This window comes from Chiloscyllium punctatum, chromosome 4 (assembly GCF_047496795.1).
Source record: "Chiloscyllium punctatum isolate Juve2018m chromosome 4, sChiPun1.3, whole genome shotgun sequence".
NCBI lineage: Eukaryota > Metazoa > Chordata > Chondrichthyes > Orectolobiformes > Hemiscylliidae > Chiloscyllium > Chiloscyllium punctatum.
Genome location: NC_092742.1, coordinates 62,651,087 through 62,674,773, shown reverse-complemented (window position 1 = coordinate 62,674,773; position 23,687 = coordinate 62,651,087). Strand labels below are relative to the sequence as shown.

Here is a 23,687-nt window from a genome sequence, read left to right as displayed (position 1 = left end):
TGATTAGGCCACTTTGGAGTACTGTATTCAATTCTAGTCTCTCTGTTCTTGGAAAGATGGTCTAAAGAGTGCAGAATAAATTTACAAATATGTTGCTGGGGTTGGAGGGTTTAACCAAAAGGGAAAGGCTGAATAGGCTGTGGCTATTTTCCTGGAATGTCAAAGGTTGAGGAGTGACCATATAGAGGTTTATAATACAGTAAAGGGCATTTTTTTCCCAAGGTAGAAACTAGAGGGCATAGGTTTAAGGTGAGAGGAGAAAGATCTAAAAGGAACCTAAGAGGCAACAATTTTTCACGCAAAGGGTGATGCGTGTATGGAATGACCAGTCAAAGGAAGTGTTGGAAACTGGTACAATTACAAAATTAAAAAGAAATCTGGATGGATACATGAATAGGAAGGGTTTAGAGCGATTTGGGCTAAATGCTGGCAAGTGCGACAAGAATAATTTGGGACAGCATGGATGAGTTGGACGAAAGGGTCTTTTTCCATGCTGTACAACTCTATGATTTATCAGTAAATGCTTTGAAAATTCACAAGATTGACTTGCTGGAATAAAAGAGTTGTCTAACGAGGGGAAATTCTGTAGGCAAAAATGTTTTGAAGATATGATGGCACTGAAGCATATGAAATTCTTAGGCTGTTTCAGATACATACTGGGATTCCTAAAGGTACTTGCAAAAGATAAAATATGATGTGAAAAGAACTTTTTCAGACAGCACGTAGTTCAGGACTGGAATGCTTTGGAGACAGGTTTAATTGAGGCATTCAAGAGAGTGTTAGCTAATTATTTAAATAAACATAACATGCTGAGTAATGGGAAAAGGTACAGAGATTAGTACTATGTCAGGACGCTCATCTGAAGAGACAGTGTGGGTACTGTGGCCTCCTTCTGCACTGGAATGATTATGGGATTCTGAAATCACGACATGCATTCCATTCCATTGTCATACTTTTCATTAATATTGTATATAGAAAATGCTTATGACTAACTGAAACAGAAAGCTCAAAATCACATTGTGGAGAAGGTAGCAGGAGGTGTGCCTTTAGTTAAACCAAAACTAAGGATAAGTACATTTCTTTTACTTATTCTCTGTGTCTCATTTATGTCTATTCCTTACTCCAATGTGTACTTTCTAATCCTTTAATATCTTCTGTAATCATATAATAATAATCTATATTACCCACTTTATACTTACTAGGTTGAACTCTGTCTCAGTGAGGATTCTTTAAGCTACTTATATGGTTAACATGCTGTATTCATCTCTTGTAATGAGCACTGGGCTGAAGAAATATATCAGATAAGAGGAAATCTCCATTAAAAAGCCCTCAAAATGTCTGGACAGCTGTTGACGAGGTGAATGCTGAGTACTGTTCCTTAGTCACTGACAGAAAATGGAGACAACTGCCTTTTAAGAATGACAGTTCAACTCTTGATGCAAAGCAATTACCATATGACAAACATGAGTCCTCTTCATACTTATGGTTTGAAAGAAAAGTTTGAGTATAGATTAAAAATTGGGCATTCACTCATAAATATTATTTGTTATTGCTGGCTTTATAATCAAAATGTGCAACAGTGAACTGAACTGTATTAATCTCAATTAGATTTACCGTATGGCTTTGGCACTAAATTTTTCTTTATTCATTCATGATATGCTCACATCGCTGTATTTACTACCCATCCTTAATTATCCTTATGAAGGTGTTGATGAGCCACCTTTCAGACCGACAACAGTCGGTATGGTAAAGGAACTTCTGCAATGCTGTTAGTGGGGTTAGGTCCAGGACTGTGACCCATTGATGGTGAAGGAATGGTGACATATTTTCCAATGTACTCTCCCACTTGGAGGGGGACTTCCTCCATTCTGGTGATTCTCCATTCTGGATAATGGAGATTAGGGCTGGAGTCTCACAGGGATCTGAGTGATGTGGGTAATGGTAAGACTTATGATGAGGCCTTGAGGATCCTTAGAATCTGGCTGTCCATGGATGTGGGGTGTGTATTACCAGTGTCCATAGAGAGTATCCTGAGATGTAGGTGCCCGACATAGAGGCATAGAGAATGGAGATCCTTCAGAGCAAGTGGCAAGCTGAAGTCAACAGGTGCATTCTTTGATAGAGAATTCTCTGGCTTGTTTGGTAAGATAGGAAGCTGAATATTAATGAGCTGAGTTGTGATATTAATAAGATGTTTAATAATCTATATTCCCCCTTGATCAGCATCTTTCTGCTGCCTAGACAGAAACTCATTTTGCCACTCAATAAATAAAAAAAGATGCAAATTGTCCCAATGTAGAGCTAGCCCTTGCCACACTTACTTGTCCAATTCTACTATAAATCTTGCTATAGCCCACATCACTCAGACCCCTGTAATATTCCACACATAATCTCTATTGACACACACCTAGCTCATTGATTGGACTAGGCTACATCTCCAGACCTCTCACCAGCTTCCTGGATGCTCACTCTGAGCTACCTGGATGCTCACAACAGCCTTGCTTTGCTTTTTTGCCATTTGCCCCTTCAGCCAGACTCTCAGTATTGTTCTCTTTCAGTGCTGCTTCGTGCATACACAAGTCAGGAAGCTTGTAATGGTTGTTGGTAACCCGCAGTCAAGTTAAAAGAAGGTCAGGGTCTTTGGTCAGGGATCCTGGCAAGATAAGTCAAGATATTTCCATTACCAGTTGGGTAGCCCGCCACACACCTTGACTCCTTTTGTACTACTCAGGGCTGTTTCCACTCTGAAATAAAGATGTGGTGATTATTCACAGGGATTAAAGTGAGTGACACACTGTTACTGTTGCTGAGTGTGTTGGTAGTGCAGGGGGTATGTTGGTGTGTCAGGATTTGGGGTTAGTGGCAGAGAGTGAGGGAAGATATTGCAGGCAATTATGAGAATGGTAGAGCATGAACCTTGGTGGGAGGTAGTTACGTATCAATAAAACAATAAGTGTCAGATGTCATAGAGAGATGATGGCACTGACCCTGGTGGAGTGGATGAGGACGTTGAACTTCTTATAGAACTGGGCATTCGTCCAGAGGTCTCTGACATGTGTGACAACCTCTGAAAAGGCTGACGTGGTTAAATGTCATGGCTCCATTGCTGATGGGTGAGAACACAAAGCAAAACATCAATTTACCCTTGTCTGAGGCAAATGACAGCTTTTTAATGTACACAAGGATGCTGGACAGTATTATGATATTCTGGCAGTGGTGAATTGTTGGAGAACAACTTATGGTAAAATTGGGGTAGAATCAGTCATGAAGCATGCCATTAGATTTGAGTACGTTGTTAATGAGGCGGGTTTGGTAAGATACTGCAAGTAAACTGGCTAAGCCCTTGTGGCAATGACGTCTCCAAAAAGTCAACGCAATTGGAACTGAGGCAAAAAAAACCCATAAGATTCATCTCTCTGTTTGAAAGGTGGCATTAAAGGAGGGTTGGAGGTTTGCTGCAGTTCTGCTTGTCGGTGGTTCACACTGCTAGCTCTGTGTGCTGCTGGTGGAAAGAGTGCTTGCATACAGCAATATCCAGGGCCCCTGTATTTGTCCCTGCTGGCTGTTGATTTTACTTTGGGTATGTTGAAGCTGCATTCACCAAGATAAGTGAAACATATTCTCTCACATTCCTAATTTGTGCCTTTTAAACAGTGGAAAAGCTCTGAGGAATTAGAAGGTGAATTACTCACTACATTATATCCAACCTCTACTCTGTACTTGCAGCCATAGGATTAATGTCACTAATCCACTTGGATTTCTAAGAAAGGGTGATGCAGGATATTCATGATGGCTGACTCATCAATAGTAAATGACTGAATGTAAAAGGGAGACAGTTCGACTCTGCAATCTTTGTATTGGTATTTACATGGTGCAAGTGATTCATGCCACTTATCAGCTCATGTCTAGATGTTGTTCCTCATAAGCTTCTTTCTTACTTGAGGAATTGCATAAAGCATTGAACACTGCACTTATCAGAAAATGTCTTCATTTCTGAATTCTGATGTGGGAAGGAGTACTTAAAGATGTTTGGGTTGAGCTGAAAATTTCCTGGAGTGATGTTCTCAGGCTGAGATGATTGGTCTCCATTAACTATAACCAACATTCTTTGTGCTGAGGATAACTCCAACAAGTGGAGAATTCTCCCCCCCCGATTCCCATTGATTCCAGGTTTTCAAAGGCTCTTTGATTACCAGCCTAATTAGTTATTGCTTTGATGAGATCCCTTTCTCCTCTCTGGAATTCAAAGCTTTTGTTTACCATTAGATCAAGGCCATAATGAGTTCCGGAATGACATTGTTCCCGGAAAAATCCAAACTAAATTCTGGTCAGTGTAGGAATATTTTTAGAATTTTCTCGGAGCTGGAGACATATGAAGACTGAACACAAGACTAATGCAAATAACTAATTTGCTAAATATGATTATATATTTACTGTATATCAACAGAAGTATTTTAGAGCAGGTGTTTGCTAGTGCCTGCTTAAATTGGGTGTCAACCTCATCTGAACCTGACATCTTTGTGACGTAGCTCCTTACGATTGTGCTCTGTAACTATTATTACAGTATTGGTATACCACTCTAAATCTTGCCTCTAAATTTTTAACTTCACCTATGATTTACACCACCTACACATCCACTATACCTCTTGCCAATGACCTGATAAAGGATAATCTTTGAAGTGGCTTCATCAATCTCTCCCCAAACATGCAGGGAGTTCTTTTTGAGATTGTTGAGGACCTGCTTATTCTAAATTTATTCTGAGTGTCTCAGTTCCTTGTCTTGGTTGCCAATGATTTTGTAGACATAGTTTCCTCCCGAGAATCAGAGTTTGCAAACCACCAGCTAAAAGTAGCTTTTTCAGGGAAGTCTGGGGAGGGTATATCTTTGCTTGTTATACTCAAGCAATCACAGCCCCCTTTCACTGCTGATCCCTGTGGCAATCTTCTGTGCCATTTAAATGTGGGCAGGGCATGGGCCCTGTGTCTCTTATTGAAGATGGGGTCTGCCAAATGGTGATCTTTTTTCTGTGTTGTTTGTTTGTGGCCCTTCACTGTGACAATTGGCAATAGAGCATGGCATAGGGAGGGAAGGTTGTAAGTTGCAGCTTGATGTTTCAAAAGCTTACATGTGACAAAGTTGTTCTGTATTGGTCTAGACCAAGAGTGGGCAATTAATTCTTCCAAGGGGCCACATGAGAAACCTGAGTTGTGTTGGAGGGCCGAACCAACAATAAGTTGAACATAATTCTGCTCAGAATTAATTTTCTCCCATTGTAAAAAGTACTAAATTATATAGTTTTGCACTGAAACTTATAATCAAAAGAATAAGGATATTCTTTACAAGATATGAAATTGTGGAGTAGGTCAAATATAGAAGAAATTACAGTGCGTTGGGCACATTCTCAAATGCCTCCTTTTTCTCCGGGCATATTAGTTCTGCAGAGACCAACAAGCACCCCTTAATAAACTCTCCATCAGAAAACGGTTTACTGTTTCTGGCGATTTTGTGGGATGTGACATAACTTGTCTTGACAGCTGCATCTCTGGATATGTGAAGTTGAGTAAAAGGTCTTTGCTGGTTATGCAGCTTAGTTAGCAAAGCCTCCGACTCCCTTGCCAGCTCTTGATCAGACAAGTTGTTGTACTTCTTGGCGTGTTTGGTCACGTAGTGGCGATTCAAATTGTAATCCTTGAACACAGCAACCTGTGCACCACAAACCAAGCACATGGCTTTACCTCCGATTTCTGTAAATAAATATCTAGCAGTTCATGTCTTGTTAAAAACATGGCATTCCATATGAACCTTCCTTTTTTTGGCGTGAGTTGACATTTTGAAGGCTAGCCAGCAAGCATCACTTTTAGCCGTTCACGCACGCACGCACATACACACGCATGTGCGTCCATTCGTATATAAAAAAAAGCATCCTTTTCAAAACAAAAGCAACACAGTTGTATTGCGTGCATGGCATAAATACTTTTTCATTTATGTTCTAATTTAAGATTGACCTCATGCAGACCGGACAAGGAATGACCGAAGGGTTGGATATGGCCAGCGGACAGTAAAATGTCCAGGTCTGCTCTAGAAGGTAGTTAAGTAGGAATAAATGAAAAACGTTCACTCTTCAGGAGGTTTTTAATGATCTGATACTCCTCGCTTAACTTAACCATTGGCCTGAGAATTGATTTTCACCACCACAAGGATAATTTATCAGTCACGAATTGCTAAATGTTTGACTGTGCAGATGCTTAGTTTGGAGGAGTTGGACACTAAATGTTAGCTGCTGATTTTGCAGGCAATTCAGTCTGTGACTGAAAGATGACTTCCCCACTGGGCATCTCTTGTAGAGTCATACTAGTACCCAATGAAACAAAATAATAAACTTTTATAACCATGCACAAGTTTAAACAATTCTTATTTTTCAAAAGACAATGGCAATCTCTGTTTACATCATTTTCTTTTCTAGCCAAAAAAATCCCCAAAATTTAGATCAACAAATGTAAGCATTTATTTCTAAAAGTTCTGCTTTTAGTTTCAGTAATAAAACTTAAGCTATTGCAAAGCAAAATACTGTAGAATATAGAGTCATAGAGTCATAGAGATGTACAGCATGGAAACAGATCCTTCGGTCCAACCCGTCCATGCTGACTAAATATCCCAACCCAATCTAGTCCCACCTGCCAGCACCTGGCCCATACCCCTCCAAACCCTTCCCATTCATATACCCATCCAAATGCCTTTTAAATGTTGCAATTGTACCAGCTTCCACCACTTCCTCTAGCATCTCGTTCCATACCCATACCACCCTCTGCGTGAAAATGTTGCCCCTCAGGTCTCTTTTATATCTTCCCCCTCTCACCCTAAACCTATGCCCTCTAGTTTTGGACTCCCCCACCCCAAGGAAAAGACTTTGTCTATTTATCCTATTCATGCCCCTCATAATTTTGTAAACCACTATAAGGTCACCCCTCAACCTCCGACGCTCCAGGGACAACAGCCCCAACCTGTTCAGCCTCTCCCTATAGCTCAAATCCTCCAACCCTGGCAACATCTTTGTAAATCTTTTCTGAACCCTTTCAAGTTTCACAACATTTTTCTGATAGGAAGCAGACCAGAATTGCATGCAATATTCCAACAGTGAAGTAACCAATGTCCTGTACAGCAGTAACATGACCTCCCAACTTCAAGTATATATGTATATTTAACATTATATATATATAAATTTCTGAGTTTATAATTTGATTCATTAACTACCAGTTCTGTTATTTAATTGCATCTTGTAAAATATTATTATAAAGACCTCTTTATTAACTGATATTTGTTTGCATTCACTTTCTTCTTGACCTCACATCTCATTATTGATTTCCCTGTCACTTTCCCTTCATTTGTTTGACCCTAGACTACAAAATGTGGGTATTTTCCTTCATAATATGCAAACAATTAAATAGATTTTGCACATTTTCATGTCATCTTTGCAAGAACATCAATATTCTGTGGGTGGGAGTAGGAGGAGAAGAATACCATGAATAAGATATTAAACGGAGCAAAAGATATGGAGATCAATTTTCATTTGTTGTGCTGATTAAGTGGTTTGTAGGTGGCATATTTTCCACACGCCTAATAAAGTCAGTGGGAAACTGATCCATGTTGGCAGTTAGACAACATTTGAATACTAAGTGAGCTGCCAGAATTAATTATGATGTTTATAAAACTCTCTATGAGAGCATGGAAAACTAAAAAAGGTTGGCTCTCCTTAAATCCAGCCGACCCTTCTTGAAGGAAAAGTGAACCTTTAAGTAATGATAAGTAGGCAGAGCATTACATTTACTGCAAGAAAAATAGTCCCTGGGGACTGTTTCACCTTTCAATATGATAAATGATCTTCTGCCTCAACTCCACCTTCCTGTCTATCTGATTTCTTGAGGGAGCAAGAATTGATCATAACCTTGAATACATTCTGTCCTGCAGCATTCACAAACCTTTGGGGTTGAGCATTCCAAGAAGCACAACACTGAGCGAATTAATTCCTCTTCATCTTGCTCCTAAACAATCAACACTTTTATCCTGAGAATGTGCCTCCATGTTCAAAGGTAACAAATTTTCAGTGTCTACTCTGTCAAGGCCCTTCAGAATAACCTGAATTACCTCTCAGGCTTCCACACTCCCAAGAGCATAGACCCAATTAACTTGGCCTCACATCCTTCCAGAAGCTTATTCTATGGACCTTCGTTGTACCACTTCAGAGGCAAGGCAACCCTTCCTTACATACAGAGACCAATACTTCAAAATATTCAGATGTGGTTTTACAAATAATCAATACAATTGGACAAAGATCTATTTGTCCTTGTGCTCCAATACCATTTGATAAAAGCCAATAAAAGCCATTCAGGTCCGCAGAATGTAAAAGAGATGATAACGTCTTTCAAAAACTACACTTCCTTGTTTAATTTTAAAATGGACTTTGCAAGGTTAAAATAGCTGCTACAGATCTAATGATGCAAGTTGACTAGAGTTCTGGAACTGTCATGAAGTCAGGGTCATAAGCATAGAAACAGACCCTTCAGCCCACCAAACCTTTGCCGACCAACAAGGACTAAACTACACTAATCCTGTTTACCTGCAATTGGTCCATAGCCTGCTCTGCCCTGGCATTTTAAGTGGTCATCCAGATGCTTCTTAAATGCTGCGAGAGTAACTGCCCCTACCACTCTCTTAGGCAGCTCTTTCTACATTTCTACCAGATCTCAGCTCTCCTTGATTTTCAGATTTCCATGAAATCACTTCCTCCTCACCTTAAACTTGTGCCCTCCAGTTTTTGAAACATCTGCCATGGGGAAAATGATTCTTCCTATCTACCCTGTCTTTGGCTTTCATACCACAATCAGACTGTCCACAGCCTCCACCGCTCAAAGGAAAACAAATCCAGCCTATCCAGTCTCTCTTCATAAATGAGACATTTCATCCTGGGCAACATCCTAGTGAATCTCCTCTGCACTCTCTCCAGTGTAATCATGTCCTCTGATAGTGTAGTGACCAGAACGACACAATATTCCATCTGCAGGCTAACCAATGTTTTGTGTAGAATTGTAACAAGTCTTCCTCACCCTGAATTGTGAAGGTGAGCATACCTTCTTCACTATGGATCGACAACCACAACCATCTCTCTCTATGCCAGGTATGATTCCAATCAGTGGAGAATTTATCCCAGTTGTGCTAGGACTCATTGAATGCTACACTCAGTCAAATACAGCCTTGATGTCACAGACTGTAACTCTTACCTTACCTCTGTAATTCAGTTGTAATGTGTTCAACAGCTGAGTGACTTTGAGAACCCAAACTGGGCATCACTGAGCAGGTTATTGCTGAGCAGGTGCTGCTTGATAGCACTGTTGATGACACCTTCCATCACTTTACTGATCACTGAGATTAGACTGATGGAACAGTAATTGATTGGGTTGAATTTGCTCTACTTTTTGTGACCAGCACAATTTTTCGCATTGTTGGGGCAGTGCCAGTTGATGAGCAGCATGTTCTGGAGCACAACTCTTTAGTCTGATTCCCAGAATGTTGTCAGGGCTCATTGGCTGAAGAGTTTATAGTCAAAACAGTGACTTTCCTGCTCCTCGGATGCTGCCTGACCAGCTGTGCTTGAGCAGCACCACACTTTTTGACTCCAATATCCAGTACCTGCATTGTTGCGGACCACTGTATTGTTGGGGACCATGGATGGATAATCTACTTGGCACTTCTGTCTGAACACATGCTTCAGCCTTATCTTTTGCACTGATATGTTGGTTGCTTCGCTTATTGAGGATGGGGCTATTTGTGGACCCTTGTCCTCCAGTGATTTGATGACTAGATGTGGCAGGACTACAGAGCTTAGATCTAATCTATTGGTTGTGGATCACTTAGGTCTGTCTATCACTTGCTATTCATTCTGTTTGACATTCAAGTAGTCCTGTTTGGCAGCTTCACCAGGGCAACATATCATATTCAGGTATGCCTGGAGCAGCTCCTGGCATGTCTCCCTGCTCTCTCTAATGAATCTGCCTTGATGGTAATGGTTGTGTTGGGGATATGCTGGGACATGATGTTACAGATTGTGCTGGACTACAATTCTGCTGATCCTGATGGTCCACAGCCCCTCATAGATGCCCGCTCTTCAATTGCTAGATCAGTTTGATATCTGTCCTACTTGACACAGTTACAGTGCCACACAACATAATGGAGGGTATTCTCAATGGGAAGGCAGGTCTTCATCTCCACAAGGACTGTGTGGTGGTCACCTTTACCAAAGCTGTCATGGAGAAAGTCAGGTAAGTGGAGTTGTGGATATTCAAATCAGCCATGATCTTATTGAATGGAAGAGTAGACTCAATTCTCTGAATGGTCTCCTTCTGTTTGTGCATATTATGGTTTAGTCTGCAATTTGGCATTTTGGGATTATGCACTGAGATCATTTTAAGAGTACTTCTCTGAGCTATTATCTTACCTTCTATTTCACATACTGAAGCACTGTCAAAGTACTAACCTAGTAAGAGAACAGTTCAGAAAGTACTGCCATGCCAACTGACAGGTTGAATGATTGGTGTGAGTCAGAAAAAAGATGTTTAATTTTGAAATCTTTACATAAAGAATGGTTAATGTACCTATTGGTGATTGACTGGGATCCGGTTACAAGGCAATCAATATTGATCTTGGGGAGATTAGATTACTTCAGACATATGGAGTCATGGAAATGTACAACACGGAAACAGACTCTTCGGTCCAACCCGTCCATGCCGACTAAATATCCCAACCCAATCTAATCCCACCCGCCAGCACCTGGCCCCTATCTCTCCAAACCCTTCTGATTCATATACCCATCCAAATGCCTTTTAAATGTTACAATTGTACCAGCCTCCACCACTTCCTCTGGCAGTTCATTCCATACATGTACCACTTTCTGCGGGAAAACGTTGCCCCTTAGGAATCTTTTATATCTTTCCCCTCTCACCCTAAACCTATGTCCTCTAGTTCTGGACTCCCCGCCCCAGGGAAAAGACTTTGTCTATTCATCCTATTCATGCCCCTCATAATTTTGTAAACCTCTATAAGGTCACCTCTCAGCCTCTGACGCTCCAGGGAAAACAGCCCCAGCCTGTTCAGCCTCTCCTTATAGCTCAAATCCTCCAACTCTGGCAACATCCTTGAAATTTTTTCTGAACCCTTTCAAGTTTCACAACATCTTTCCAATAGGAAGGAGACCAGAATTGCATGCAATATTCCAACAGTGGTCTAACCAATGTCCTGTACAGCAGCAACATGACCTCCCAACTCCTGTACTCAATACGCTGACCAATAAAGTAAAGCATACCAAACGCCTTCTTCACTATCCTATCTCCCTGCGTCTCCACTTTCAAGGAGCAATGAACCTGCACTCCAAGGTCTCTTTGTTCAGCAACACTCCCTAGGACCTTACCATTAAGTGTATAAGTCCTGCTAAGATTTGCTTTCCCAAAATGCAGCATCTTGCATTTATCTGAATTAAACTCCATCTGCCACTTCTTAGCCCATTGGCCCATCTGATCAAGATCCTGTTGTAATCTGAGGTAACCTTCTTTGCTGTCCACTACACCTCCAGTTTTGCCAACTTACTAACTATACCTCTTATGCTCATATCCAAATCATTTATATAAATGATGAAAAGTAGTGGACCCAGCACCGATCCTTGTGGCACTCCACTGGTCACAGGCCTCCAGTCTGAAAAACAACCCTCCACCACCACCCTCTGTCTTCTACCTTTGAGCCAGTTCTGTATCCAAATGGCTAGTTCTCCCTGTATTCTGTGAGATTTAACCTTTCTAACTGGTCTCCCATGGGGAACCTTGTCGAATGCCTTAATGAAGTCCATATAGATCACATCTACCACCCTGCCCTCATCAATCCTCGAGGTTACTTCTTCAAAAAACTCAATCAAGTTTGTGAGACATGATTTCTCATGCACAAAGCCATGTTGACTGTCCCTAATCAGTCCTTATCTTTCCAAATACGTGTACATTCTGTCCCTCAGGATTCTTACCACCCTTCTTAAACAGTGGCACAATGTTAGCCAACCTCCAGTCTTCCGGCATCTCACCTGTGACTATCGATGATACAAATATCTCAGCGAGAAGCCCAGCAATTACTTCCTTAGCTTCCCACAGAGTTCTAGGGTACACCTGATCAGGTCTTGGGGATTTATCCACCTTTATGTGTTCCAAGACATCCAGCATCTTAAGAAGCCTGCAGAATTATAAGAGTTCATGGAGTTGCATGAAGCTCAATTTCCTGCCGATTTCATTTGACTATTGAAAAGTAAACGATCAAGTTCCATGTGAAACATACATAAAACATTTCACAAACAAAATTGAGAATAGGTCAGAACGTTTTTAGATACTTTTCAGGAAATGGCAAGCTTTCAGCATCCCCTTATTGGCATGGACATTGCATTTGGATTTTACTGGAGTCATTTGATGTATTATTCAATGTTTTAATGAGGCCCTGTGCTTGCTACCAGCAGAATGCTGACCTCTTGAATCATGATGTAATTAAAATCAGGATAGGCAGACTTTAGTCCGTTGAGCACTTGGAAGCTTTTCTTCCTGGTGAGAATTGTCATTTCATGGTTTTCCATTTGCGTGTTTAAACCACAGAGCACCTTGGTGGAATTCAGCCCCTGATGCTTTACTTTCACTGTAAGTTCTACCTCAAGGGTGAATGCCAAATAACTTCAGCTGAAGAATAGGGGAAGTTATCCTTTTCATATATTAAATTATAAACTTCAGCTGCATAAATTGCACCCTCTCCACTGCAACCACCCTGCTCAATAATTCTAGAAAGCAAGTGATTTTTTTACCCTTTCTTCCCCCTGCTGAGATGAACTGACAGAAAAAATACAATTCTTGACCACAAAATTATTTTTTATTAGCCTTTTGAATCTGCACATTAACAATGTATAAATGCAGGCGTCAAATATGACCAGAGTTCATCTGTGATCTCTACAGCTTGTCAAGTGTTGAAGTTTTTGATTACGTGTCATTGACTATCACAGTTGAATTCTTCAAATGTCAAGTCTGTTTCAATATGAGTGGAGTAAATCATTGGACTGTAAAGAAAATCAAATGAAGTGGCTTCAAGCAGATTGACTCAACTTGCTACTGTAAACTTGGACATGTATGTACAGATTTTGACAGATACTCACAACAGCTGAACAAATATAGATGTTCTTGCCATATTACCGGTTGGATCTTCCTACCTCTTGGGTAGAATTAGCAATTAACAGAGGTATAGCTGTCGAAAACATTCAGATTTTAAAACTCAGGCAAATTTACTTTCCCCCATGTACTTTGCAAATGTTTAGAATCATCAGCTTTTGTTGCATGAGGGTCATTAAGACTTCCTGTCAGACAGTTAGACTTAGCAAGTTTAATGCTTAAAAACTCTTTCATTAAATTGCTGAAAATGTGAACTGACAATGTGCAGTCAGTCAAATCTAGAATGGAGTGACCAGAACAAGTAAAAGGGTATTTCCTTAACAAATTGGAAATATACAGAGGAAGGATACCAAAAGAAATGTATAATTAGAGTGGGAGAATTAATGCTAAGTCAGAATCTGTATCAGAATTAACGAGAAGTAGATGAGTAAATAAGGATTTAAAAATACAGAAGAGGTAAGAGGAAATATTTGGAAAATACTAAACATTTTACATTGGTTTGAGTTATAAGGAAAGACTGGTTAGGCTGGGACTTTATTCCCTGGAACAAAGGAGGCTGAGGGTTGACCTGGTAAAGGTTGAGAGAACCATGAGGAGCATAGATAAGGTGAATAGCCAAGGTCTTTTCCCCAGCGTTGGGGAGTCCAAAACTAGAGGGCATAGGTTTAAGGTGAGAGGGGAAAGATTTAAAAAGGACCTGAGGGGCAACTTTTTCACGTGGAGCGTGGTGTATATATGGAACGAGTTGACACAGGAAATGGTAGAAGTGGGTACAATTACAACACTTAAAAGACTCATGGACATGTACATGGATATTAAAGCTTTAAAGGGCTATCGGCCAAATGCAGGCAAATTGAACTAGTCCAGTTTAGGAAACCTGTTGGCATGGACAAATTGGGCTGAAGGGTCTGTTTCTGTGCTATATGACTCTATGACTCTATTTCTTATGATATAGAGTAATTTAAACATGAAAGAATGAAACCTCACACTTATAATGTGTAATTTTTAGTGTCAGATATAGTTTTGGCAGTAGGTAATACTCAGTGCATTGATAATTAACACTCATTACCTGCAAGTCAATGGGCCAGATTCTGGAAAATGGGATCAGATTTGGGAGAGGGGCTAATTTAATTCAGTCAGTATTGGATTGAATGTCCTTGTTCTTTGATATAACATTTCTATGGTTCTTTGTAGAAGGTGTTCATAGTCTGGAATGGACAAGACTTAACATTCACAGCCAGTTTAGTTCATGTCAAATAAAACAATGTCTTTTCATTCAATACATTTCAATGGAAAGCCCAACAGTGAGACATTACTCACTGCTAGAGAAATGCACCAGGCCTGGCAGCATCTGTGGAGACAAAACAGATTTAATGTTTTGGGTGCAGTGATCCTCCTTCACAATGTTTTGCCCTCTCTTTTGTGTACTTTCATTTGGGACCTACCTGTACCTAATTCTAACTCCAGGTGAAAGGAAATCAGTTGGAATAAGGAGTGGGTAAAAAGTCCTTCCGTTTTGCAGAAACCCAGCCCTTAATACAAGAATCCTGACTCGAGGATCAAAGATTGAAACACAGCTTTCATGGCGTATTATTGAGAGTTATATTTTTCTCACAAATTAGTTAATATATTGTGCTATTTGTCCATTTAACATATTGGATTCAGGAAAATACATAATGGGCAAAATATGACACCCCACTTGAGTATTTGTGATGAATAAATATTAGTAAAGAAATTACTTTTGTATGAGACTGGGAATAATTAAGCTTGTCATAGTATTCAAAAGCTTGATATGAAAAATGTAGATTTAATTACCTCATTGCACTTTGGATCCTTGTCAAGTATTTAATTATGGAGTCTCATCAATCTAGTCAATGTAGTTTCGCTTTTCCAACCTGTCAATTTGAAGCCAATTTAGTAAATGTAATTTTAGCAAATTGGTGACTTCTGCTTATGATAATTGGTCAGACATTTGAGCACTGAGTAACCTTACTAATTTGTGAACAGTGCCATTTATTGTTGGAGGACTGGAGATGGAAAATCTAAAAATGATCCAAGGACCCAATATCAAATTTCTCCTTGGTTAGTCTGCATTGCAAGTGTTGATCTTTCAATCATAAATTTGGAATATAGGCAAAAACTGAAATTACAGTTGGTTCTGCTATAATGCGTGTTTCTTCAACGCGAGTTGGCTTTAATGCGATTGAAGAATTTAGACCGTTATTTGTAGAACACAAATTTTCCTTACCTGTATTGGCTTTAACATGATTCCAGCCCCGTTAGTTTAAATGAGGTGGCTATTGCGTGGCCTTTTTTGCAATGCACGATTGCACGAGAACAGAACTATCGCTTTATATCAGAACCAACTGTATTCTTAAATCAGGAGGCAGTGGATCTTGTCTAACACTGAGAGAGAAAAGGAAAGCAGTGAAGGTGGACAGGGGGAGAGAGACAAACAAAATTCCTGTCGGAGAGAAGAGCAGTACTTCTTCAGGGTAGGCATAGTGAACATCTTTATTGCTACCTTTTCTTCTGGAGCCATGACTCACCTTCTCTCCACCTTTTATAAATTAATGGGCGGCACGGTGGCACAGTGGTTAGCACTGCTGCCTCACAGCGCCAGAGACCCGGGTTCATTTCCCGCCTCAGGCGACTGACTGTGTGGAGTTTGCACGTTCTCCCCGTGTCTGCGTGGGTTTCCTCCGGGTGCTCCGGTTTCCTCTCACAGTCCAAAGATGTGCAGGTCAGGTGAATTGGCCATGCTAAATTACCCATAGTGTTAGGTTAGGGGTAGATGTAGGGGTATGGGTGGGTTACGCTTCGGCAGGGCGGCGTGGACTTGTTGGGCCGAAGGGCCTGTTTCCACACTGTAAGTAATCTAACCTCCCTATTTCTCCCCTTTTCTTAGCTTTGACAAAGGGTCAGTTAGACTCGAAACGTCAGCTCTTTTCTCTCCTTATAGATGTTGCCAGACCTGCTGGGATTTTCCAGCATTTTCTCTTTTGGTCTTAAATCAGGAGGTTTGGTGGCAGTGAACTCCAAATATAATTTCACAACAGTTAGAAATACATATCTAAAGAATAAAATGATGAACTTATGACACTGAAAATGGGCTACTGAAAATAATAAAAAATATGGCAAACTCTATGCAAAAAGGCAAAACTACCCCAGGACTTTATAACATAGTTATAAACTCTTTCGACAGAAATCCCTTGTCAGAACATGGATGCATTGGAAAGTTAGACCTTTGTTAGAAATTTCTGGAAGTGCTTAACAGGGCAGAATTGCAATCCTCCACATATATACTCAGTAGTGTCAGGCAGACTTGGAGTCAGGAATTCCTACTTCCCCAACTTCAAGAGAATCTAACATAGAAGGGAGACTAATTTGTTCAGTGCAATAAGCCATACCAAGTCAGGATGATATAAATGGGACTGGTAAAGAATTTAGATCGGGGAGGCAGCCTCAAAAAGATCTAAGGGGCAACTTTTTCACACAGAGGGTGGTACGGGTATGGAATGAGCTGCCAGAGAAAGTGGGGGAGGCTGGCGCAATTGCAACATTTAAGAGGCATTTGGATGGGTATATGAATAGGAAGGGTTTGGAGGGATATGGGCTGGGTGTTGGCAGGTGGGACTAGATTAGGATAGGATATCTGTTCGGCATGGACAGGTTGGACCGAAGGGTCTATTTCCATGCTGTACATCTCTATGACTCTATAAGTTGTATATCAGTCAGACACAGCATTAAAAAACACATTCGGTGTAGATCAGGCATCTTCATCTTTTTTTTCTACAAGATCTCTGTTTTTATTCTGTAAAATTTGGAGTAAATTCACTAATTGTTTTTGTAAAGCCATTATGTGAAGAGCAACATACTTTTCACATTTGAGTTCAGATGATTATAATTCTGCAAATGAAACCAGTAAGTGTAGTCCAGCCATGTTAACACTTCTTGTCTATTGATTAGGTGTTCAAAGGTCAGAAGAAAGTCATGCAGCATATATCTTGTCTGGATGATGAATGTAAAAATGGTAAAGAAAGCAGTTCAATCAAAAATGCTTCCAGATTATAATAAATGAAAGTTGCTTTCAGCATTTTACAGTCTCCTCTTTAGATTGTTGCATTTGATCATTTCAAAAGTGAGTAATGTTAAACTAAAATGCTTTAAAACCTTTTGTTTATATTGATTTTGTGCATAATGCAATGCCAACCATGACCAGTTTTATGGTTTGTGTCATTTTCTGCCAACACCCCCTTCCCTGAACGGGGTCTAAGGATATAGCAGTAGATCATGCAGTGAGTCTTAATGAGAACAGGCTTTTGTCCTAAACAAGTTGGAGTTTGTTGTGCGATTGCATTTGGTTACAAGTTACATTATTAAGTTGGACATTGTTATCATAGAATCATCATAGAGTCATAGAATTCCTACTTTGTGGAAACAAATCCACACTGACCCTCCGAAGAATAACCCACCCAGACCCATTCTTCTACCCTCTTACTCTACATTTACTCCTAACTAATGCACCTAACCTACACATCCCTGAATACTATGGGCAATTTAGCATGGCCGTTTCACCTAACCTGCACATCTTCCTTGAGGAGATATATGGATGATAGGTCCATCTTTTTTAGGATTCTAAATTAGTCTGACTTACCCCAACCAAGTTCTTATGGCATCATTATAGTGGATGCAGGTGAATGTAGTCTCTAACATTAACCTTTTCAATGCCTCAAATAACAGATGAGATCACTTCTAAAGTTTTAGAAAAAAGCAAGTACTGTTCATTTGGACAAGCCTTTAGGGAAAAATTAGATGAAGTCTGAAAATTGCATGGGGTCGATGATTTCTGATAATTCCCACCCATCCATTTCGATGCAGACACAATCAAACTTTACGCTGTCTCTTTGTTTATGTACTTGCAGCATACAGTCAGAAAACATGTTGAGTGGTTTCCTTAACTTTTATAACTTCACCTCACTCTCATACACTTGGCACTGTTGTAGGCCTCACACCCACATGTGCTCCTTGTATACACTGCCAATTAGTCAACCCTGACAGTTACATTCCCCAAATAAACTGCACCATGTACACAGACAGGCTTCCCATCTGAAGACAATAGCAGATTGAAGTGATCACAGGTACATCTGCTCACTCTAATGGGGGGATGCAGTGTTCATCATCACTGGAACAGTTCTGACCAAAGCCATGGGTTTAGGGTTGAAGGGATGAAGATGGCAGGTTGACCATAATTCTCAATCCTACATACTTCATCCCCTCAATGCACAATTGCTACTAACTCCCAGGCTGCCCGTGATGTCAGCACGTTCCACTTGCTTTTCCTCTTTCATCTTATTATAAAGTCTTTCAATTTTTAAACCCAAGAACCAGCACTGATCAGATAATGACACAGCATCATAAAATGGAAGAGGAAAAAAAGACAGATAATGATGAAACATTCAATCACACACTCACAGCCACTGACTTTGATACTGCCAATTCACTACCTTAAAAAGTGGCCTCAAAAACAAAAACTGCATATAGTGAGTCACTGGGACATGAATGTCATGAGCTGAAAATGTGTTGTTGGAAAAGCGCAGCAGGTCAGGCAGCATCCAAGGAACAGGAGAATCGACATTTCGGGAATCTTCCTGAAGAAGGGCTTATGCCCGAAACGTCGATTCTCCTGCTCCTTGGATGCTGCCTGACCTGCTGCGCTTTTCCAGCAACACATTTTCAGCTCTGATCTCCAACATCTGCAGTCCTCACTTTCTCAATGAATGTCATGCGCAAAGGGGAAAAGATAGTACAATTGTCAGCTTCCAGAGGGCGAGCGGTTCCTGGACTTTGTTCAAGGAGTGTCAGGTGAGGGATTTGATGGCACAGCACACAACTAAAGGCAGATAGATGTCCACATTGGTATTACCTATATTTGTATATATGTTTGAATATACAATGAAATGTATGGTGAATTGGAAAGCCTGACAGAAAGGCTGTGTGTTGTGATGTTGTATTAAGGTTGTACAGTAAGCGATGAGATTGCCTTCAAGGCAGTGAACAGGAACCTTATATTATACACCACAAACAGAGTTGGATCAAAGAGAACATTCCAAGAATCCTTTAGTACAATTGCGTTTGAATGTCAGCAGAAGTCACTGATGTGATTCAACCATTATCCTACACTGCAATCAATATGAGGGAGCATGGAGGAGTCCAGCAGCAATTTGCACATGGCTTTGTGCAAAGCTTAGAACTCAGCCTCCCTGGTGTTGAAATATGGCCAACTTCACGAGAACACTTGTTGATCCAACCTTGATGCAGAGTTTAAGAGGTGAAGTCATGGAAGTTAAATTCGTTATCATGCAAACACAGACTGCTGCTATCATGATTGCAGATACCAGTGCTCAATGGGACTCACAGGCTCTAACAGTAGCCCTAGTAATCTGCCCAGCAAACTATCCTCCAACAGATTACCACGTTTACTGAGGCTATGGCTCCAGGTAGCAACAAATCTGCTGTTTACCCTCAGAATGACACGATTCATCCTCCCATTACTGTACCTCCATTGATGCTTGTGCTGTTGCCTGTGAGTTTGTGGTTCACACGTTTGCTACCTATGCTAAGGTGCTGCCGTTCAAACTGGGTCCTTCAGGCCTGAACGGTCATCTGTAACTTCCTCCTGAAAGTCAAGCACCTCCACTAGCTCTGTTGTAGTCAGTGGGGGAAACACTGCACTTTTATGTCAGGCTATTTGGACATTCTAAATTGACCCACAGACAGAGAAATAAGGCCTGACAGAAAATTGGCCAAACTGAATTAAAAAGCAGCTAGTTGCTACAGGTCACAGAGAACAAAAGAAACCAAAATCAAATAAATTGCGAAGGTTCAAGGGGAACCAGTAACAATCAGCCCAATGCTTGAGTGTTGGAGAAGTGTTGATCAGATATCCTGGTATCTTGATTGTCTGAGTGTGTGCACTTTACACTTCCCATCATGGCAACAGTGAAGGGTGTTTGTGCAAGCCCATTGGATGATTTGAGTCCAGTTCATGAGCATAATGGTAAAGGTTGCAGACACTCTGGAAGGTCAGGGGTGAGGTGGGGAGAATAAATGCATAAACCTGGATGCTATCCCCACAGCAAAGACCCAACCCAGCCCAGCAACGGAACTCTGATCATTTGGCAAGAGAGACAGAGAGAGAGAGAGAGAGGCGATCGACTCTGACCCTTGCGAGACCCATCTTTGTGGAAGAGAGACAATCTTACACAGAGGGGAAGGAGATTTCAATGGCCCAGCTCAGACATCTGGATCATTGAGGGTAATATCCTTTTTCAGATGGACATAGCTAAATAAAGATAAAATACTGTGGGAATTTGGGAAATGCTCATATGATGTTTTTAATAAGCAATATTTTGGTATTTAAATTGAGCTGAACTGCAAACCAAATTCTTTATCTCCATTACTGACATGAGCACTTGGGTAAAGGTTTTTTTATCATATAAACTGGTTGAAGTGTCCAAAGCATGAACAACACAGAATTCTGGCACTGTTCTCCTCACAATGAGCTGTTTGTACTTTGGGATTATCTTTGCATTTACATACAGTGCCCACAAAGCAAAATATGTGCAGTCAATGGCATTCTTTACCATCGGGAAGCTGACAATACTGATGGAGCTGCATGCTCATTCCATCTGCTCTTCTCTAACTCAAGGCGAATATAAATGCATTCCTGGAATATAGAGTCAGTGACCTGTCTTATACACAGTAGACACCGAGCTGAGAGTTGTCACCTAGACCAGATCCTGATGATTGCAGATACCAGTGCTTAATTGAAACTTCGATTCTCCTGCTCCTTGGATGCTGCTTGACCTGCTGTACTTTTTCAGCATTCTTGACTCTAATCTCCAGCACCTGCAGTCCTCACTTTCTTCTAGCAAACTTTGTTGAGTTAGGAAGGAAATTAAAAAGCAGGACTTCAAGAACAATGATGTCATGATTATTCTAGTGCTACTTGCTAGTGAACTGGTGTATGAGGGAAGGCAACAGCTTTCTGAGGAATTGTAGGGAGATAGATAGACTGGAAAGAGTACACTTTAATGGGATAGGGCCAATATCCTTGCTGGGAAATTTTCCAGTTCTGTTGGGTTAGGTTTGAAATAATTCATGAGGAGGGTGGATCCTGACAGGTAACCCAAATTGAAAGGAAGTAAAGTTGGTATCAGGAAGTTGAAAAATTCTCAGGAGACTCTAAGATAGGATAAACAAATCTGAACATCTAGTGTGCTTTGAAAACTGAAGGATGTCAAAAAGGCAAAGTTAAAGACACTCATTCTAAACACATGAAGCATTTCTAATAAGGTAGATAATGTAAAGACATAAATAAAGATACATGGGTATCTTTACAGAAACATGGTTACATGGTGACAAGGACTGGGAACTAAATATTAAAGGATATCCAATGTTTGGAATGGTCAGACAAGAAAGAAAAGGAGGGAGAGGAGTGCTTATAATAAGGATGGGATCAATGCATTGTAAGGGAGAATTTCAGATCAGAAGAAAAATGAGTAGAATATTTTTGGGTGGAACTCAGAAACGGCAAGAGCACAGACATTGGTAAGAGTTATTTATAGGCCACCAAATAGTCATGGTGGTGTGGGGCATGGTATTAATTAAGAGATGGGAGAAGCACGTAGCATTGGCAATCATGAATGACTTAAGTCTGTATATAAATAGGGTGCACCAATTGAAAACTAAAGTTCTGGAGGATGAGATTCTTGAGTGTGATAGGGGTCGCTTTTAGGTAGTACGTTGAGGAGAATTCAAGAGATGTTATTTTTGATCTACTATTGTATAAAAGAACCTTTAACAATGAATAACCACAAAATTACATAATGTTTGAAAGTGAACTTGTTCTTTCTGAAGCAACAGTGTTATAGTTGGATAAGGAAAATTATGAAGGCTTGAGGCACAAATTGTCTCAGGTGGATTGGGAATATACATTAAAAGGCAGGTCTGACAATAGGCAAAGAATAGTCTTTGAAAGACTAACAGCAACTATACTTCCTTTAAAAGTTTATAAACTCAAAAAATGTAACTAGCAAAAAAAGTTTGCGATTGTAAGATTAAAAGAAAAGACCAATAAAGTTGCCAGGATTAGCAGTAAATTTGAGGATGGGGAAGTTTAAAGATTACAATCAATGAGGACCAAGAGACTGATTAGAATATAAACATATTTCAGAAAAAAACCCATAAAAATGAACTGGATAAGCTTCTGTAGTGGGCAAACAGAAAATATTTGGTCAAAATGAATATTGGTCCATTACAGCCAGAAACTGAAGAATTTATAATGAGGAATAAAGAAATAGCAGAGAAGCTAAATGATCACTTTGTGTCTGTTTCCACAGAGGAAGATACCAGAAATCTCCCAGAATTTGAGTTCCAAGTGGCTAGACAGAATGAAGATTTGAAGAACTGAGTATTGGTAAGAAAATTGTGCTAGAGAAACCAATGAGATTATAAGTTGATAAATCCCGAGGGCTGAATGGTCTATATCCATTGAGGGAGGTGCCTATAGAGGTAATCAATACATGGATATTTGTTTTCCAAAATTCTACAGCTTCAGGAATGATTACTGTCATTTGGAAGGTAGCGAATATCACCCCTAAATATCAAATATTTAGGGATGGATTGAGAGAGATGAAGGGAACAACACAACAGTTAAACTTACATTAGTACTGGGAACAACGTTAAAATCTATTATGAAGAATGGGATGTATAGACATCTTTTTGATAGTGGTCATGTTCAGCATGGATTTGTGAATGAGAAATCATGTTTGATGAATTTGTTGGAGCTTTTTAAGAATATAGCAAACAAAATTGATAAATGTGAGTCAAGGGAGGTTGTATACTTACATTTTCAGAATGCCTTTGATAGGAGGCTGATCAGAAAACTTAAAATACATGGACTAGGAAGTAATGTACTGGTTTGGCTTAAGGATTAGCTAACAGACAGCAAACAGAGTAGGAATAGATGGGGCCTCTCTGTAGGTCATCTTTGTCTTGTGGGTCTTACGTCTTTGTCTTTTCCTGGGTCGGAAGGACTTTGATACATGAATATATAGAGCAAAACTTTGTTCTGAGTAAAATTCATCTGTAATTGCTTCCTGTTGAAAACAAGTGCTTCATGGCAAGCTACTGCCATGAAGGTTTTAATTATGCCCTTCTTTGGTTTTGCCCATTACCATTGTATTAGTGGCAATGCAAGCATATCCAGATATACTTGCAATAATTCTGTTCATACTTGTTCATCTTGACTGACAAATAAATCACAATGATATCTGGAATCTATCTTACAAATACTATTATGAGTGTAGTGAGTTCCTGAGACACTGTGCCTAAGTCTACTGAGAACATTCATGTTTGATGTCCAGCAGGGAGAAAAAGAATGGCTCCTA

The 23,687-nt window shown here is 40.1% G+C and overlaps 1 long non-coding RNA gene across 1 annotated transcript in view; it reads left to right on the top strand.

The window, feature by feature from the left end:
- LOC140475936 (uncharacterized) overlaps positions 1-22,709 on the top strand; it is a 348,589-nt gene extending 325,880 nt beyond the window's left edge. The window contains exon 3 of the long non-coding RNA XR_011960366.1: positions 22,638-22,709. This is a non-coding gene — a long non-coding RNA (uncharacterized lncRNA). The remainder of the gene's footprint in view (positions 1-22,637) is intronic.
- Positions 22,710-23,687: the final 978 nt, after the last annotated feature.